The sequence below is a fragment of the Oncorhynchus mykiss genome, chromosome 24 (assembly GCF_013265735.2).
Source record: "Oncorhynchus mykiss isolate Arlee chromosome 24, USDA_OmykA_1.1, whole genome shotgun sequence".
Classification (NCBI taxonomy): domain Eukaryota; kingdom Metazoa; phylum Chordata; class Actinopteri; order Salmoniformes; family Salmonidae; genus Oncorhynchus; species Oncorhynchus mykiss.
Window position 1 is genome coordinate 45,824,611 of NC_048588.1, and position 21,551 is coordinate 45,846,161.

Consider the following 21,551-nt stretch of genomic DNA (forward strand, 5'->3'; position numbering starts at 1 on the left):
AATCCTCCCTGTACCAACCTATTCCTCCCTATTCCTCCCTATACCTCCCTACAACTCTCTATTCCTCCCTATACATCCCTATGCCTCCCTATACCTCCCTATTCCTCCCTGTACCTCCCTGTACCTCCCTAAACCTCCCTACTCCTCCCAGATCCTCCCTGTACCAACCTATTCCTCCCTATTCCTCCCTATACCTACCTATTCCTCCCGATTCTTCCCCAATCGTCCCTGTGCCAACCTATTCCTCCCTATTCCTCCCTATACCTCCCTACAACTCCCTATTCCTCCCTATACATCCCTATGCCTCCCTATACCTCCCTATTCCTCCCTGTACCTCCCTATACCTCCCCAATCCTCCCTGTACCAACCTATTCATCCCTATTCCTCCCTATACCTACCTATTCCTCCCTTTTCCTCCCTATACCACCCTATATCTCCCTGTACCTCCCTACTCCTCCCCAATCCTCCCTAATCCTCCCTATTCCTCCCTATTCCTCACTATTCCTCCCTATTCCTCCCTATTCCTCCCTATTCCTCCCTATTCCTCCCTAATCCACCCTATTCCTCCCTATGACTACCTATTCCTCCCTATACCTCCGTATTCCTCCCTATACCTCCCTATTCCTCCCTATCCCCCTTGTACCTCCCTATTCCTCCATATACCTCCCTATTCCTCCCTGTACCTCCCTATTCCCCCTATACCTCCCTACTCCTCCCCAGTCCTCCCTGTACCAATATATTCCTCCCTATTCCTCCCTATACCTACCTATCCTTCACTATTCCTCACTATACCTCCCTACAACTCCCTATACCTCCCTACACCTCCCTGTACCAGCCTATTCCTCCCTATACCTCCCTATTCCTCCCTGTACCTCCCTATACCTCCCTACTACTCCTCAATCCTCCCTGTACCAACCTATTCCTCCCTATTCCTCACTATACCTCCCTACAACTCCCTATACCTCCCTACACCTCCCTGTACTTCCCTATTCCTCCATATACCTCCCTGTACCTCCCTATTCCTCCCTATACCTCCCTATTCCTCCGTGTACCTCCCTATACCTCCCTATTACTCCCCAATCCTCCATGTACCTCCCTATACCTCCCTATTCCTCCCTGTACCTCCCTATTCCTCCCTATACCTCCCTACTCCTCCTCAATCCTCCCTGTACCAATCTATTCCTCCCTATTCCTCCCTATTCCTCCCCAATCCACCCTGTACCAACCGATTCCTCCCTATTCCTCACTATACCTCCCTACAACTCCCTATACCTCCCTACACCTCCCTGTACTTCCGTATTCCTCCCTATACCTCCCTATTCCTCCATGTACCTCCCTATAACTTCCCAATCCTCCCTGTACCTCCCTATTCCTCCATATACTTCCCTATTCCTCCCTATACTTCCCTATTCCTCCCTGTACCTCCCTATACCTCCCTATCCTCCCTGTACCTCCCTATTCCCTCCCTATCCCCCTCTTGTACCTCCCTATACCTCCCTAATCCTCCCTATACCTCCCTATACCTCCCTATTCCTACCTATTCCTCCCTATTCCCCCCATACCTCCCCGTACCTCCCTAAACCTCCCTACTCCTCCCCAATCCTCCCTGTACCAACCTATTCCTCCCTATTCCTCCCTATACCTCCCCAATCCTCCCTGTACCAGCCTATTCCTCCCTATACCTCCCTATTCCTCCATGTACTTCCCTATACCTCCCTATTACTCCCCAATCCTCCCTGTACCTACCTATTCCTCCCTTTTCCTCCCTTTACCACCCTATATCTCCCTGTACCGCCCTACTCCTCCCCAATCCTCCCTGTACCAACCGATTCCTCCCTATTCCTCCCTATACCTACCTAGTCCACCCTATTCCTCCCCAATCCTCCTTGTTCCAACCTATTCCTCCCTATTCCTCACTATACCTCCCTACACCTCCCTGTACCAGCCTATTCCTCCCTATACCTCCCTATTCCTCCATGTACTTCCCTATACCTCCCTATTCCTCCCAATCCCCCCCTTGTACCTCCCTATTCTACCATATACCTCCCTATTCCTCCCTATTCCTCCCTATACCTCCCTACTACTGCTCAATCCTCCCTGTACCAACCTATTCCTCCCTATTCCTCACTATACCTCCCTACAACTCCCTATACCTCCCTACACCTCCCTGTACGTCCCTATTCCTCCCTGTACCTCCCTAAACCTCCCTACTCCTCCCCAATCCTCCCTGTACCAACCTTTTCCTCCCTATTCCTCCCTATACCTACCTATTCCTCCCGATTCCTCCCCAATCCTCCCTGTACCAACCTATTCCTCCCTATTCCTCCCTATACCTACCTAGTCCACCCTATTCCTCCCCAATCCTCCCTGTACCAACCTATTCCTCCCTATTCCTCCCTATACCTCCCTGTACCTCCTTATTCCTCCCTCCACCTCCCTGTACCTCGCAATTCCTACCTATACCTCCCTATTCCTCCCTATCCCCCCTTGTACCTCCCTATACCTCCCTATTCCTCCATATACCTCCCTATTCCTCCCTGTACCTCCCTATTCCCCCTATACCTCCCTACTCCTCCCCAGTCCTCCCTGTACCAATATATTCCTCCCTATTCCTCCCTATACCTACCTATCCTTCACTATTCCTCACTATACCTCCCTACAACTCCCTATACCTCCCAACACCTCCCTGTACCAGCCTATTCCTCCCTATACCTCCCTATTCCTCCATGTACCTCCCTATAACTTCCCAATCCTCCCTGTACCTCCCTATTCCTCCATATACTTCCCTATTCCTCCCTATACTTCCCTATTCCTCCCTGTACCTCCCTATACCTCCCTATCCTCCCTGTACCTCCCTATTCCCTCCCTATCCCCCTCTTGTACCTCCCTATACCTCCCTAATCCTCCCTATACCTCCCTATACCTCCCTATTCCTACCTATTCCTCCCTATTCCCCCCATACCTCCCCGTACCTCCCTAAACCTCCCTACTCCTCCCCTATCCTCCCTGTACCAACCTATTCCTCCCTATTCCTCCCTATACCTCCCCAATCCTCCCTGTATCAGCCTATTCCTCCCTATACCTCCCTATTCCTCCATGTACTTCCCTATACCTCCCTATTACTCCCCAATCCTCCCTGTACCTACCTATTCCTCCCTTTTCCTCCCTTTACCACCCTATATCTCCCTGTACCGCCCTACTCCTCCCCAATCCTCCCTGTACCAACCGATTCCTCCCTATTCCTCCCTATACCTACCTAGTCCACCCTATTCCTCCCCAATCCTCCTTGTTCCAACCTATTCCTCCCTATTCCTCACTATACCTCCCTACACCTCCCTGTACCAGCCTATTCCTCCCTATACCTCCCTATTCCTCCATGTACTTCCCTATACCTCCCTATTCCTCCCAATCCCCCCCTTGTACCTCCCTATTCTACCATATACCTCCCTATTCCTCCCTATACCTCCCTACTACTGCTCAATCCTCCCTGTACCAACCTATTCCTCCCTATTCCTCACTATACCTCCCTACAACTCCCTATACCTCCCTACACCTCCCTGTACGTCCCTATTCCTCCCTATACCTCCCTGTACCTCCCTAAACCTCCCTACTCCTCCCCAATCCTCCCTGTACCAACCTTTTCCTCCCTATTCCTCCCTATACCTACCTATTCCTCCCGATTCCTCCCCAATCCTCCCTGTACCAACCTATTCCTCCCTATTCCTCCCTATACCTACCTTGTCCACCCTATTCCTCCCCAATCCTCCCTGTACCAACCTATTCCTCCCTATTCCTCCCTATACCTCCCTGTACCTCTTTATTCCTCCCTATACCTCCCTGTACCTCGCAATTCCTACCTATACCTCCCTATTCCTCCCTATCCCCCCTTGTACCTCCCTATACCTCCCTATTCCTCCATATACCTCCCTATTCCTCCCTGTACCTCCCTATTCCCCCTATACCTCCCTACTCCTCCCCAGTCCTCCCTGTACCAATATATTCCTCCCTATTCCTCCCTATACCTACCTATCCTTCACTATTCCTCACTATACCTCCCTACAACTCCCTATACCTCCCTACACCTCCCTGTACCAGCCTATTCCTCCCTATACCTCCCTATTCCTCCCTGTACCTCCCTATACCTCCCTACTACTCCTCAATCCTCCCTGTACCAACCTATTCCTCCCTATTCCTCACTATACCTCCCTACAACTCCCTATACCTCCCTACACCTCCCTGTACTTCCCTATTCCTCCATATACCTCCCTGTACCTCCCTATTCCTCCCTATACCTCCCTATTCCTCCGTGTACCTCCCTATACCTCCCTATTACTCCCCAATCCTCCATGTACCTCCCTATACCTCCCTATTCCTCCCTGTACCTCCCTATTCCTCCCTATACCTCCCTACTCCTCCTCAATCCTCCCTGTACCAATCTATTCCTCCCTATTCCTCCCTATTCCTCCCCAATCCACCCTGTACCAACCGATTCCTCCCTATTCCTCACTATACCTCCCTACAACTCCCTATACCTCCCTACACCTCCCTGTACTTCCGTATTCCTCCCTATACCTCCCTATTCCTCCATGTACCTCCCTATAACTTCCCAATCCTCCCTGTACCTCACTATTCCTCCATATACTTCCCTATTCCTCCCTATACTTCCCTATTCCTCCCTGTACCTCCCTATACCTCCCTATCCTCCCTGTACCTCCCTATTCCCTCCCTATCCCCCTCTTGTACCTCCCTATACCTCCCTAATCCTCCCTATACCTCCCTATACCTCCCTATTCCTACCTATTCCTCCCTATTCCCCCCATACCTCCCCGTACCTCCCTAAACCTCCCTACTCCTCCCCAATCCTCCCTGTACCAACCTATTCCTCCCTATTCCTCCCTATACCTACCTATTCCTCCCGATTCCTCCCCAATCCTCCCTGTACCAACCTATTCCTCCCTATTCCTCCCTATACCTCCCTACAACTCCCTATTCCTCCCTATACATCCCTATAACTCCCTATACCTCCCTATTCCTCCCTGTACCTCCCTATACCTCCCCAATCCTCCCTGTACCAGCCTATTCCTCCCTATACCTCCCTATTCCTCCATGTACTTCCCTATACCTCCCTATTACTCCCCAATCCTCCCTGTACCTACCTATTCCTCCCTTTTCCTCCCTATACCACCCTATATCTCCCTGTACCGCCCTACTCCTCCCCAATCCTCCCTGTACCAACCGATTCCTCCCTATTCCTCCCTATACCTACCTAGTCCACCCTATTCCTCCCCAATCCTCCTTGTTCCAACCTATTCCTCCCTATTCCTCACTATACCTCCCTACACCTCCCTGTACCAGCCTATTCCTCCCTATACCTCCCTATTCCTCCATGTACTTCCCTATACCTCCCTATTACTCCCCAATCCTCCCTGTACCTCCCTATTCCTCCCTATACCTCCCTATTCCTCCCAATCCCCCCCTTGTACCTCCCTATTCTACCATATACCCCCCTATTCCTCCCTATACCTCCCTACTACTCCTCAATCCTCCCTGTACCAACCTATTCCTCCCTATTCCTCACTATACCTCCCTACAACTCCCTATACCTCCCTACACCTCCCTGTACGTCCCTATTCCTCCCTATACCTCCCTGTACCTCCCTAAACCTCCCTACTCCTCCCCAATCCTCCCTGTACCAACCTTTTCCTCCCTATTCCTCCCTATACCTACCTATTCCTCCCGATTCCTCCCCAATCCTCCCTGTACCAACCTATTCCTCCCTATTCCTCCCTATACCTACCTAGTCCACCCTATTCCTCCCCAATCCTCCCTGTACCAACCTATTCCTCCCTATTCCTCCCTATAACTCCCTGTACCTCCTTATTCCTCCCTATACCTCCCTGTACCTCCCTATTCCTCCCTATACCTCCCTATTCCTCCCTATCCCCCCCTTGTACCTCCCCATACCACCCTATTCCTCCATATCCCCCTCTTGTACCTACCTATACATCCCTACTCCTCCCTATACCTCCCTATACCTCCGTATTCCTACCTACATATCCTTCACTATTCCTCACTGTACCTCCCTACAACTCCCTATACCTCCCTACACCTCCCTGTACCAGCCAATTCCTCCTTATACCTCCCTATTCCTCCATGTACTTCCCTATACCTCCCTATTACTCCCCAATCCTCCCTGTACCTCCCTATTCCTCCCTATACCTCCCTATTCCCCCCAATCCCCCCCTTGTACCTCCCTATTCTACCATATACCTCCCTATTCCTCACTGTACCTCCCTATTCCTCCCTATACCTCCCTACCACTCCTCAATCCTCCCTGTACCAACCTATTCCTCCCTATTCCTCACTATACCTCCCTACAACTCCCTATACCTCCCTACACTTCCCTATTCCTCCCTATACCTCCCTGTACCTCCCTATTCCTCCCTATACCTCCCTATTCCTCCGTGTACCTCCCTATACCTCCCTATTACTCCCCAATCCTCCATGTACCTCCCTATTCCTCCCTATACCTCCCTATTCCTCCAAAACCCCCCCCTTATACCTCCCTATTCCTCCATATACCTCCCTATTCCTCCCTGTACCTCCCTATTCCTCCCTATACCTCCCTACCCCTCCTCAATCCTCCCTGTACCAATCTATTCCTCCCTATACCTCCCTACACCTCCCTGTACTTCCGTATTCCTCCCTATACCTCCCTATTCCTCCATGTACCTCCCTATAACTTCCCAATCCTCCCTGTACCTCCCTATTCCTCCCTATACGTCCCTACTCCTCCCTATACCTCCCTATACCTCCCTATTCCTACCTATTCCTCCCTATTCCTCCCTATTCCCCCTGTACCTCCCTAAACCTCCCTACTCCTCCCCAATCCTCCCTATACCTACCTATTCCTCCCGATTCCTCCCCAATCCTCCCTGTACCAACCTATTCCTCCCTATTCCTCCTTATACCTCCATACAACTCCCTATTCCTCCCTATACATCCCTATGCCTCCCTATACCTCCCTATTCCTCCCTGTACCTCCCTATACCTCCCCAATCCTCCCTGTACCAACCTATTCATCCCTATTCCCCCTATACCTACCTATTCCTCCATTTTCCTCCCTATACCACCCTATATATCCCTGTACCTCCCTACTCCTCCCCAATCCTCCCTGAACCAACCTATTCCTCCCTATTCCTCCCTATACCTACCTAGTCCACCCTATTCCTCCCCAATCCTCCCTGTACCAACCTATTCCTCCCTATTCCTCCCTATACCTCCATGTACCTCCTTATTCCTCCCTATACCTCCCTGTACCTCCCTATTCCTCCCTATAGCTCCCTATTCCTCCCTATCCCCCCCTTGTACCTCCCTATACCTCCCTATACCTCCCTATTTCTCCCTGTACATCCCTATCCTCCCTGTACCTCCCTATGCCACCCTATTCCTCCATATCCCCCCCTTGTACCTCCTTATTCCTCCCTACTCCTCCCTATACCTCCCTATTCCTCCCTACCCCCCCCCCCTTGTACCTCCCTATTCCTCCCTATACCACACTACACCTCCCTATTCCTCCCTAATCCTCCCTGTACCTACCTATTCCTCCCTATACCTACCTATTCCTCCATATTCCTCCCAATTCCTCCCTATACTCCCTATACCTCCATAGTCCTCCCCATTCCTCCCTATACCTCCCTACTCCTCCCCAATCCTCCATGTACCAATCTATTCCTCCCTATTCCTCCCTATACCTACCTATTCCTCACTATACCTCCCTACAACTCCCTATACCTCCCTATTCCTCCCAATCCCCCCCTTATACCTCCCTATTCCTCCATATACCTCCCTATTCCTCCCTGTACCTCCCTATTCCTCCCTATACCTCCCTACTCCTCCTCAATCCTCCCTGTACCAATCTATTCCTCCCTATTCCTCCCTATACCTACCTATTCCTCCCTATTCCTCCCCAATCCACCCTGTACCAAACGATTCCTCCCTATTCCTCACTATACCTCCCTACAACTCCCTATACCTCCCTACACCTCCCTGTACTTCCGTATTCCTCCCTATACCTCCCTATTCCTCCATGTACCTCCCTATAACTTCCCAATCCTCCCTGTACCTCCCTATTCCTCCATATACTTCCCTATTCCTCCCTATACCTCCCTATTGCTCCCTGTACCTCCCTATACCTCCCTATCCTCCCTGTACCTCCCTATTCCTCCCTATCCCCCTCTTGTACCTCCCTATACGTCCCTACTCCTCCCTATTCCTCCCTATTCCTCCCTATTCCCCCTATACCTCCCTGTACCTCCCTAAACCTCCCTACTCCTCCCCAATCCTCCCTGTACCAACCTATTCCTCCCTATTCCTCCCTATACCTACCTATTCCTCCCGATTCCTCCCCAATCCTCCCTGTACCAACCTATTCCTCCCTATTCCTCCCTATACCTCCCTACAACTCCCTATTCCTCCCTATACATCCCTATGCCTCCCTATACCTCCCTATTCCTCCCTGTACCTCCCTATATCTCCCTGTACCTCCCTACTCCTCCCCAATCCTCCCTGTACCAACCTATTCCTCCCTATTCCTCCCTATACCTACCTAGTCCACCCTATTCCTCCCCAATCCTCCCTGTACCAACCTATTCCTCCCTATTCCTCCCTATACCTCCCTGTACCTCCTTATTCCTCCCTATACCTCCCTGTACCTCCCTATTCCTCCCTATACCTCCCTATTCCTCCCTATCCCCCCCTTGTACCTCCCTATACCTCCCTATTCCTCCCTATACCTCCCTATTTCTCCCTGTACATCCCTATCCTCCCTGTACCTCCCTATGCCACCCTATTCCTCCATATCCCCCCCTTGTACCTTCTTATTCCTCCCTACTCTTCCCTATACCTCCCTATACCTCCCTATTCCTACCTATTCCTCCATATCCCCCCCTTGTACCTTCTTATTCCTCCCTACTCCTCCCTATAGCTCCCTATACCTCCCTATTCCTCCCTATTCCTCCATATTCCTCCCTATCCCCCCCTTGTACCTCCCTATTCCTCCCTATACCACACTACACCTCCCTATTCCTCCCTAATCCTCCCTGTACCTACCTATTCCTCCCTATACCTACCTATTCCTCAATATTCCTCCCAATTCCTCCCTATACTCCCTATACCTCCCTGTACCTCCCTATTCCTCCCTATACCTCCCTATTCCTCCATGTACCTCCCTATACCTCCCTATTACTCCCCAATCCTCCCTGCACCTCCCTATTCCTCCCTATTCCTCCGTATCCCCCACTTGTAACTCCCTATTCCTCCCTATACCTCCCTACTCCTCCCCAGTCCTCCCTGTACCAATCTATTCCTCTCTATTCCTCACTATACCTCCCTACAACTCCCTATACCTCCCTACACCTCCCTGTACCTCCCTATTCCTCCCTATACCTCCCTATTCCTCCAACTACCTCCCTATTAATCCCCAATCCTCCCTGTACCTCCCTATTCCTTCATATACATCCCTATTCCTCCCTGTACCTCCCTATTCCTCCCTATACCTCCCTATTCATCCCTTACCTCCCTATACCTCCCTATCCTCCCTGTACCTCCCTATTCCTCCCTATCCCCCTCTTGTACCTCCCTATACCTCCCTACTCCTCCCTATACCTCCTTATTCCTACCTATTCCTCCCTATTCCTCCCTATACATCCCTATGCCTCCCTATACCTCCCTATTCCTCCCTGTACCTCCCTATACCACTCAAATCCTCCCTGTACCAACCTATTAATCCCTATTCTTCCCTATTCCTCCCTATACCTACCTATTCCTCCCTTTCCCTCCCTATACCACCCTATATCTCCCTGTACCAACCTATTCCTCCCTATTCCTCCCTATACCTACCTAGTCCACCCTATTCCTCCCCAATCCTCCCTGTACCAACCTATTCCTCCCTATTCCTCCCTATACCTCCCTGTACCTCCTTATTCCTCCCTATATCTCCCTGCACCTCCCTATTCCTCCCTATTCCTCCGTATCCCCCACTTGTAACTCCCTATTCCTCCCTATACCTCCCTACTCCTCCCCAGTCCTCCCTGTACCAATCTATTCCTCTCTATTCCTCACTATACCTCCCTACAACTCCCTATACCTCCCTACACCTCCCTGTACCTCCCTATTCCTCCCTATACCTCCCTATTCCTCCAAGTACCTCCCTATTAATCCCCAATCCTCCCTGTACCTCCCTATTCCTTCATATACATCCCTATTCCTCCCTGTACCTCCCTATTCCTCCCTATACCTCCCTATTCATCCCTGTACCTCCCTATACCTCCCTATCCTCCCTGTACCTCCCTATTCCTCCCTATCCCCCTCTTGTACCTCCTTATACCTCCCTACTCCTCCCTATACCTCCTTATTCCTACCTATTACTCCCTATTCCTCCCTATTCCCCCTATACCTCCCTGTACCTCCCTAAACCTCCCTACTCCTCCCCAATCCTCCCTGTACCAACCTATTCCTCCCTATTCCTCCCCAATCGTCCCTGTACCAACTTATTCCTCCCTATACCTCCCTACAACTCCCTATTCCTCCTTATACATCCCTATGCCTCCTTATACCTCCCTATTCCTCCCTATTCCTCCCTATACCTCCCTAATCCTCCCTGTACCTACCGATTCCTCCCTATTTCTCCCTATACCTACCCATTCCTCCCTATACCTCCCTATTCCTCCCTATCCCCCCCTTGTACCTCCCTATACCTCCCTATTCCTCCCTGTACCTCCCTATCACCCCTGTACCTCCCTACTCCTCCCTATAACTACCTATTCCTCCATAATCCACCATATTGCTACCTATTCCTCCCTATACCTCCCGATTACTCCCTAATCCTCCCTATTCCTCCCTATCCCCCTCTTGAACCTACCTATAAATCCCTACTCCTCCCTATACCTCCCTATACCTCCCTATTCCGACCTATTCCTCCCTAATCCTCCCTGTACCTCCCTAATCCTCCCTATTCCTCCCTATTCCTCACTATTCCTCCCTAATCCAACATATTGCTACATATTCCTCCCAATTCCTCCCAATTCCTCCCTATACCTCCCGATAACTCCCTAATCCTAACTACTCCTATCTATAACTACCTATTCCTCCCTATACCTCCCTATTCCTCCCCATTCCTCCCTATACCTCCCTATTCCTCCCTATCCCCCCCTTGTATCTCCCTATACCTCCATATTCCTTACCTATACCTCCCTATTCCTCCCTGTACATCCCTATCCTCCCTGTACCTCCCTATGCCACCCTATTCCTCCATATCCCCCTCTTGTACCTACCTATACATCCCTACTCCTCCCTATAGCTCCCCAATCCTCCCTGTACCAACCTATTCCTCCCTATTCCTCCCTATACCTCCCTATAACTCCCTATTCCTCCCTATACATCCCTATGCCTCCCTATACCTCCCTATTCCTCCCTGTACCTCCCTATACCACCCTATATCTCCCTGTACCTCCCTACTCCTCCCCAATCCTCCCTGTACCAACCTATTCCTCCCTATTCCTCCCTATACCTACCTAGTCCACCCTATTCCTCCCCAATCCTCCCTGTACCAACCTATTCCTCCCTATTCCTCCCTATACCTCCCTGTACCTCCTTATTCCTCCCTATACCTCCCTGTACCTCCCTATTCCTCCCTATACCTCCCTATTCCTCTCTATCCCCCCCTTGTACCTCCCTATACCTCCCTATTCCTCCCTATACCTCCCTATTCCTCCCTGTACATCCCTATCCTCCCTGTACCTCCCTATGCCACCCTATTCCTCCATATCCCCCTCTTGTACCTACCTATACATCCCAACTCCTCCCTATACCTCCCTATACCTCCCTATTCCTACCTACCTATTCTTCACTATTCCTCACTATACCTCCCTACAACTCCCTATACCTCCCTACACCTCCCTGCACCAGCCTATTCCTCCCTATACCTCCCTATTCCTCCCTATTCCTCCTTATACCTCCCTACTACTCCTCAATCCTCCCTGTACCAACCTATTCCTCCCTATTCCTCACTATACCTCCCTAGAACTCCCTATACCTCCCTACACCTCCCTGTACTTCCCTATTACTCCCCAATCATCCATGTACCTCCCTATTCCTCCCTATACCTCCCAATCCCCCCTTATACCTCCCTATTCCTCCATATACCTCCCTATTCCTCCCTGTACCTCCCTATTCCTCCCTATGCCTCCCTACTCCTCCTCAATCCTCCCTGTACCAATCTATTCCTCCCTATTCCTCCCTATTCCTCCCTATACCTACCTATTCCTCCCTATTCCTCCCCAATCCACCCTGTACCAACCGATTCCTCCCTATTCCTCCCAATCCCCCCTTATACCTCCCTATTCCTCCATATACCTCCCTATTCCTCCCTATACCTCCCTCCTCCTCCTCAATCCTCCCTGTACCAATCTATTCCTCCCTATTCCTCCCTATACCTCCCCAATCCACCCTGTACCAACTGATTCCTCCCTATTCCTCACTATACCTCCCTACAACTCCCTATACCTCCCTACACCTCCCTGTACTTCCGTATTCCTCCCTATACCTCCCTATTCCTCCATGTACCTCCCTATAACTTCCCAATCCTCCCTGTACCTCCCTATTCCTCCATATACTTCCCTATTCCTCCCTATACCTCCCTATCCTCCCTGTACCTCCCTATACCTCCCTATCCTCCCTGTACCTCCCTATTCCTCCCTATCCCCCTCTTGTACCTCCCTATACGTCCCTACTCCTCACTATACCTCCCTATACCTCCCTATTCATACCTATTCATCCCTATTCCCCCTATACCTCCCTGTACCTCCCTAAACCTCCCTACTCCTCCCAGATCCTCCCTGTACCAACCTATTCCTCCCTATTCCTCCCTATACCTACCTATTCCTCCCGATTCTTCCCCAATCCTCCCTGTACCAACCTATTCCTCCCTATTCCTCCCTATACCTCCCTACAACTCTCTATTCCTCCCTATACATCCCTATGCCTCCCTATACCTCCCTATTCCTCCCTGTACCTCCCTGTACCTCCCTAAACCTCCCTACTCCTCCCAGATCCTCCCTGTACCAACCTATTCCTCCCTATTCCTCCCTATACCTACCTATTCCTCCCGATTCTTCCCCAATCGTCCCTGTGCCAACCTATTCCTCCCTATTCCTCCCTATACCTCCCTATTCCTCCCTATACATCCCTATGCCTACCTATACCTCCCTATTCCTCCCTGTACCTCCCTATACCTCCCCAATCCTCCCTGTACCAACCTATTCATCCCTATTCTTCCCTATTCCTCCCTATACCTACCTATTCCTCCCTTTTCCTCCCTATACCACCCTATATCTCCCTGTACCTCCCTACTCCTCCCCAATCCTCCCTATTCCTCCCTAATCATCCCTATTCCTCACTATTCCTCCCTATTCCTCCCTATTCCTCCCTAATCCACCCTATTCCTCCCTATGACTACCTATTCCTCCCTATACCTCCCTATTCCTCCCTATACCTCCATATTCCTCCCTATCCCCCTTGTACCTCCCTATTCCTCCATATACCTCCCTATTCCTCCCTGTACCTCCCTATTCCCCCTATACCTCCCTACTCCTCCCCAGTCCTCCCTGTACCAATATATTCCTCCCTATTTCTCCCTATACCTACCTATCCTTCACTATTCCTCACTATACCTCCCTACAACTCCCTATACCTCCCTACACCTCCCTGTACCAGCCTATTCCTCCCTATACCTCCCTATTCCTCCCTGTACCTCCCTATACCTCCCTACTACTCCTCAATCCTCCCTGTACCAACCTATTCCTCCCTATTCCTCACTATACCTCCCTACAACTCCCTATACCTCCCTACACCTCCCTGTACTTCCCTATTCCTCCATATACCTCCCTGTACCTCCCTATTCCTCCCTATACCTCCCTATTCCTCCGTGTACCTCCCTATACCTCCCTATTACTCCCCAATCCTCCATGTACCTCCCTATACCTCCCTATTACTCCCCAATCCTCCATGTACCTCCCTATACCTCCCTATTCCTCCCTGTACCTCCCTATTCCTCCCTATACCTCCCTACTCCTCCTCAATCCTCCCTGTACCAATCTATTCCTACCTAGTCCACCCTATTCCTCCCCAATCCTCCCTGTACCAACCTATTCCTCCCTATTCCTCCCTATACCTCCCTGTACCTCCTTATTCCTCCCTATACCTCCCTGTACCTCCCTATTCCTCCCTATACCTCCCTATTCCTCCCTATCCCCCCTTGTACCTCCCTATACCTCCCTATTCCTCCATATACCTCCCTATTCCTCCCTGTACCTCCCTATTCCCCCTATACCTCCCTACTCCTCCCCAGTCCTCCCTGTACCAATATATTCCTCCCTATTCCTCCCTATACCTACCTATCCTTCACTATTCCTCACTATACCTCCCTACAACTCCCTATACCTCCCTACACCTCCCTGTACCAGCCTATTCCTCCCTATACCTCCCTATTCCTCCCTGTACCTCCCTATACCTCCCTACTACTCCTCAATCCTCCCTGTACCAACCTATTCCTCCCTATTCCTCACTATACCTCCCTACAACTCCCTATACCTCCCTACACCTCCCTGTACTTCCCTATTCCTCCATATACCTCCCTGTACCTCCCTATTCCTCCCTATACCTCCCTATTCCTCCGTGTACCTCCCTATACCTCCCTATTACTCCCCAATCCTCCATGTACCTCCCTATACCTCCCTATTCCTCCCTGTACCTCCCTATTCCTCCCTATACCTCCCTATACCTCCCTACTCCTCCTCAATCCTCCCTGTACCAATCTATTCCTCCCTATTCCTCCCCAATCCACCCTGTACCAACCGATTCCTCCCTATTCCTCACTATACCTCCCTACAACTCCCTATACCTCCCTACACCTCCCTGTACTTCCGTATTCCTCCCTATACCTCCCTATTCCTCCATGTACCTCCCTATAACTTCCCAATCCTCCCTGTACCTCCCTATTCCTCCATATACTTCCCTATTCCTCCCTATACTTCCCTATTCCTCCCTGTACCTCCCTATACCTCCCTATCCTCCCTGTACCTCCCTATTCCCTCCCTATCCCCCTCTTGTACCTCCCTATACCTCCCTAATCCTCCCTATACCTCCCTATACCTCCCTATTCCTACCTATTCCTCCCTATTCCCCCCATACCTCCCCGTACCTCCCTAAACCTCCCTACTCCTCCCCAATCCTCCCTGTACCAACCTATTCCTCCCTATTCCTCCCTATACCTACCTATTCCTCCCGATTCCTCCCCAATCCTCCCTGTACCAACCTATTCCTCCCTATTCCTCCCTATACCTCCCTACAACTCCCTATTCCTCCCTATACATCCCTATAACTCCCTATACCTCCTTATTCCTCCCTGTACCTCCCTATACCTCCCCAATCCTCCCTGTACCAGCCTATTCCTCCCTATACCTCCCTATTCCTCCATGTACTTCCCTATACCTCCCTATTACTCCCCAATCCTCCCTGTACCTACCTATTCCTCCCTTTTCCTCCCTATACCACCCTATATCTCCCTGTACCGCCCTACTCCTCCCCAATCCTCCCTGTACCAACCGATTCCTCCCTATTCCTCCCTATACCTACCTAGTCCACCCTATTCCTCCCCAATCCTCCTTGTTCCAACCTATTCCTCCCTATTCCTCACTATACCTCCCTACACCTCCCTGTACCAGCCTATTCCTCCCTATACCTCCCTATTCCTCCATGTACTTCCCTATACCTCCCTATTACTCCCCAATCCTCCCTGTACCTCCCTATTCCTCCCTATACCTCCCTATTCCTCCCAATCCCCCCCTTGTACCTCCCTATTCTACCATATACCCCCCTATTCCTCCCTATTCCTCCCTATACCTCCCTACTACTCCTCAATCCTCCCTGTACCAACCTATTCCTCCCTATTCCTCACTATACCTCCCTACAACTCCCTATACCTCCCTACACCTCCCTGTACGTCCCTATTCCTCCCTATACCTCCCTGTACCTCCCTAAACCTCCCTACTCCTCCCCAATCCTCCCTGTACCAACCTTTTCCTCCCTATTCCTCCCTATACCTACCTATTCCTCCCGATTCCTCCCCAATCCTCCCTGTACCAACCTATTCCTCCCTATTCCTCCCTATACCTACCTAGTCCACCCTATTCCTCCCCAATCCTCCCTGTACCAACCTATTCCTCCCTATTCCTCCCTATACCTCCCTGTACCTCCTTATTCCTCCCTATACCTCCCTGTACCTCCCTATTCCTCCCTATACCTCCCTATTCCTCCCTATCCCCCCCTTGTACCTCCCTATGCCACCCTATTCCTCCATATCCCCCTCGTGTACCTACCTATACATCCCTACTCCTCCCTATACCTCCCTATACCTCCCTATTCCTACCTACATATCCTTCACTATTCCTCACTGTACCTCCCTACAACTCCCTATACCTCCCTACACCTCCCTGTACCAGCCAATTCCTCCCTATACCTCCCTATTCCTCCATGTACTTCCCTATACCTCCCTATTACTCCCCAATCCTCCATGTACCTCCCTATTCCTCCCTATACCTCCCTATTCCTCCCAAACCCCCCCCCCTTATACCTCCCTATTCCTCCATATACCTCCCTATTCCTCACTGTACCTCCCTATTCCTCCCTATACCTCCCTACGCCTCCTCAATCCTCCCTGTACCAATCTATTCCTCCCTATACCTACCTATTCCTCCCTATTCCTCCCCAATCCACCCTGTACCAACCGATTCCTCCCTATTCCTCACTATACCTCCCTACAACTCCCTATACCTCCCTACACCTCCCTGTACTTCCGTATTCCTCCCTATACCTCCCTATTCCTCCATGTACCTCCCTATAACTTCCCAGTCCTCCCTGTACCTCCCTATTCCTCCCTATACGTCCCTACTCCTCCCTATACCTCCCTTTACCTCCCTATTCCTACCTATTCCTCCCTATTCCTCCCTATTCCCCCTGTACCTCCCTAAACCTCCCTACTCCCTACCCAGAAGAGGACTGGCCATCCCACATATGCTCTCTCTAATTCTCTCTTTCTTTCCCTCTCTCGGAGGACCTGAGCCCTAGGACCATGCCCCAGGAATACCTGACATGATGACTCCTTGCTGTCCCCAGTCCACCTGACTGTGCTGCTGCTCCAGTTTCAACTATTCTGCCTTATTATTATTCGACCATGCTGGTCATTTATGAACATTTGAACATCTTGACCATGTTTTGTTATAATCTCCACCCGGCACAGCCAGAAGAGGACTGGCCACCCCACATAGCCTGGTTCCTCTCTAGGTTTCTTCCTAGGTTTTGGCCTTTCTAGGGAGTTTTTCCGAGCCACCGTGCTTCTTCACCTGCATTGCTTGCTGTTTGGGGTTTTAGGCTGGGTTTCTGTACAGCACTTTGAGATATCAGCTGATGTACGAAGGGCTATATAAAATAAATTTGATTGATTGATGATTGATACTCCTCCCCAATCCTCCCTATACCTACCTATTCCTCCCGATTCCTCCCCAATCCTCCCTGTACCAACCTATTCCTCCCTATTCCTCCTTATACCTCCATACAACTCCCTATTCCTCCCTATACATCCCTATGCCTCCCTATACCTCCCTATTCCTCCCTGTACCTCCCTATACCTCCCCAATCCTCCCTGTACCAACCTATTCATCCCTATTCCCCCTATACCAACCTATTCCTCCATTTTCCTCCCTATACCACCCTATATATCCCTGTACCTCCCTACTCCTCCCCAATCCTCCCTGTACCAACCTATTCCTCCCTATTCCTCCCTATACCTACCTGTACCTCCCTATTCCTCCCTATAGCTCCCTATTCCTCCCTATCCCCCCCTTGTACCTCCCTATACCTCCCTATTTCTCCCTGTACATCCCTATCCTCCCTGTACCTCCCTATGCCACCCTATTCCTCCATATCCCCCCCTTGTACCTCCTTATTCCTCCCTACTCCTCCCTATACCTCCCTATTCCTCCCTACCCCCCCCCCCCCTTGTACCTCCCTATTCCTCCCTATACCACACTACACCTCCCTATTCCTCCCTAATCCTCCCTGTACCTACCTATTCCTCCCTATACCTACCTATTCCTCCATATTCCTCCCAATTCCTCCCTATACTCCCTATACCTCCATAGTCCTCCCCATTCCTCCCTATACCTCCCTACTCCTCCCCAATCCTCCATGTACCAATCTATTCCTCCCTATTCCTCCCTATACCTACCTATTCCTCACTATACCTCCCTACAACTCCCTATACCTCCCTATTCCTCCCAATCCCCCCCTTATACCTCCCTATTACTCCATATACCTCCCTATTCCTCCCTGTACCTCCCTATTCCTCCCTATACCTCCCTACTCCTCCTCAATCCTCCCTGTACCAATCTATTCCTCCCTATTCCTCCCTATACCTACCTATTCCTCCCTATTCCTCCCCAATCCACCCTGTACCAAACGATTCCTCCCTATTCCTCACTATACCTCCCTACAACTCCCTATACCTCCCTACACCTCCCTGTACTTCCGTATTCCTCCCTATACCTCCCTATTCCTCCATGTACCTCCCTATAACTTCCCAATCCTCCCTGTACCTCCCTATTCCTCCATACACTTCCCTATTCCTCCCTATACCTCCCTATTGCTCCCTGTACCTCCCTATACCTCCCTATCCTCCCTGTACCTCCCTATTCCTCCCTATCCCCCTCTTGTACCTCCCTATACGTCCCTACTCCTCCCTATACCTCCCTATTCCTCCCTATACCTTCCTATTCCTCCATGTACCTCCCTATAACTTCCCAATCCTCCCTGTACCTCCCTATTCCTCCATATACTTCCATATTCCTCCCTATACCTCCCTATTGCTCCCTGTACCTCCCTATACCTCCCTATCCTCCCTGTACCTCCCTATTCCTCCCTATCCCCCTCTTGTACCTCCCTATACGTCCCTACTCCTCCCTATTCCTCCCTATTCCTCCCTATTCCCCCTATACCTCCCTGTACCTCCCTAAACCTCCCTACTCCTCCCCAATCCTCCCTGTACCAACCTATTCCTCCCTATTCCTCCCTATACCTACCTATTCCTCCCGATTCCTCCCCAATCCTCCCTGTACCAACCTATTCCTCCCTATTCCTCCCTATACCTCCCTACAACTCCCTATTCCTCCCTATACATCCCTATGCCTCCCTATACCTCCCTATTCCTCCCTGTACCTCCCTATATCTCCCTGTACCTCCCTACTCCTCCCCAATCCTCCCTGTACCAACCTATTCCTCCCTATTCCTCCCTATACCTACCTAGTCCACCCTATTCCTCCCCAATCCTCCCTGTACCAACCTATTCCTCCCTATTCCTCCCTATACCTCCCTGTACCTCCTTATTCCTCCCTATACCTCCCTGTACCTCCCTATTCCTCCCTATACCTCCCTATTCCTCCCTATCCCCCCCTTGTACCTCCCTATACCTCCCTATTCCTCCCTATCCCCCCCTTGTACCTCCCTATACCTCCCTATTCCTCCCTATCCCCCCCTTGTACCTCCCTATACCTCCCTATTCCTCCCTATACCTCCCTATTTCTCCCTGTACATCCCTATCCTCCCTGTACCTCCCTATGCCACCCTATTCCTCCATATCCCCCCCTTGTACCTTCTTATTCCTCCCTACTCTTCCCTATACCTCCCTATACCTCCCTATTCCTACCTATTCCTCCATATCCCCCCCTTGTACCTCCCTATTCCTCCCTATACCACACTACACCTCCCTATTCCTCCCTAATCCTCCCTGTACCTACCTATTCCTCCCTATACCTACCTATTCCTCCATATTCCTCCCAATTCCTCCCTATACGCCCTATACCTCCATAGTCCTCCCTATTCCTCCCTATACCTCCCCAATCCTCCATGTACCAATCTATTCCTCCCTATTCCTCCCTATACCTACCTATTCCTCACTATTCCTCCCCATACCTACCTATTCCTCACTATTCCTCACTATACCTCCCTACAACTCCCTATACCTCCCTGTACCTCCCTATTCCTCCCTATACCTCCCTATTCCTCCATGTACCTCCCTATACCTCCCTATTACTCCCCAATCCTCTCTGCACCTCCCTATTCCTCCCTATACCTCCCTACTCCTCCATATCCCCCACTTGTACCTCCCTATTCCTCCATATACCTCCCTATTCACCCCTATACCTCCCTGTACCTCCCTAAACCTCCCTACTCCTCCCCAATCCTCCCTGTACCAACCTATTCCTCCCTATTCCTCCCTATACCTACCTATTCCTCCCTATTCCTACCAAATCCTCCCTGTACCAACCTATTCCTCCCTATACCTCCCTACAACTCCCTATTCCTCCTTATACATCCCTATGCCTCCCTATACCTCCCTATTCCTCCCTGTACCTCCCTATCCTCCCTGTACCTCCCTATTCCTCCCTATCCCCCTCTTGTACCTACCTATACATCCCTACTCATACCTATACCTCCCTTTTCCTCCCTATACCACACTACACCTCCCTATTCCTCCCTAATCCTCCCTGTACCTACCTATTCCTCCCTATACCTACCTATTCCTCCAGATTCCTCCCAATTCCTCCCTATTCCTCCCTATACCTTCCTATACCTCCCTATTGCTCACTATACATCCCTGTACCTACCTCTCCCTCCCTATTACTCCCTATACCTCCCTATTCCTCCCTATACCTACCTAATCCTCCCTAATCCTCCCTATATCTCACTAGTCCTCCCTAATCATCCCTATTCCTCCCTAATCATCCCTATTCCTCACTATTCCTAACTATTCCTCCCTATTCCTCCCTAATCGCATCTATTCCTACCTATTCCTACCAATTCCTCCCTATACCTCTCGATTACTCCCTAATCCTACCTATTCCTCCCCATAACTACCTATTCCTCCCTATACCTCCCTATACCTCCCTATTCCTCCCTATACCTCCCTATTCCTCCATGTTACTTCCCAATCCTCCCTGTACCTCCCTATTCCTCCCTGTACCTCCCTATTCCTCCCTATCCCCCTCTTGTACCTCCCTATACCTCCCTATTCCTCCCTATTTCCCCTATACCTCCCTAAACCTCCCTACTCCTCCCCAATCCTCCCTGTACCAACCTATTCCTCCCTATTCCTCTCTATACCTACCTATTCCTCCCTATTCCTCCCTATACCTACCTATTCCTCCCTATTCCTCCCCAATCCCCCCTGTACCAACCCATTCATCCCTATACCTCCCTACAACTCCCTATTCCTCCCTATACATCCCTATGCCTCCCTATACCTCCCTATTCCTCCCTATACCTCCCTATACCTCCCCAATCCTCCCTGTACCAACCTATTCATCCCTATTCTCCCCTATTCCTCCCTATACCTACCTATTCCTCCCTATACCACCCTATATCTCCCTGTACCTCCCTAC

General features: G+C 50.8%; 1 protein-coding gene across 1 annotated transcript in view; it reads right to left on the reverse strand.

Moving 5' to 3' along the window:
* Positions 1 to 21,551, reverse strand: part of LOC110503441 (contactin-5) — a 312,088-nt gene that overhangs the window by 253,533 nt on the left and 37,004 nt on the right. The gene's annotated exons all lie outside the window — the stretch shown is intronic.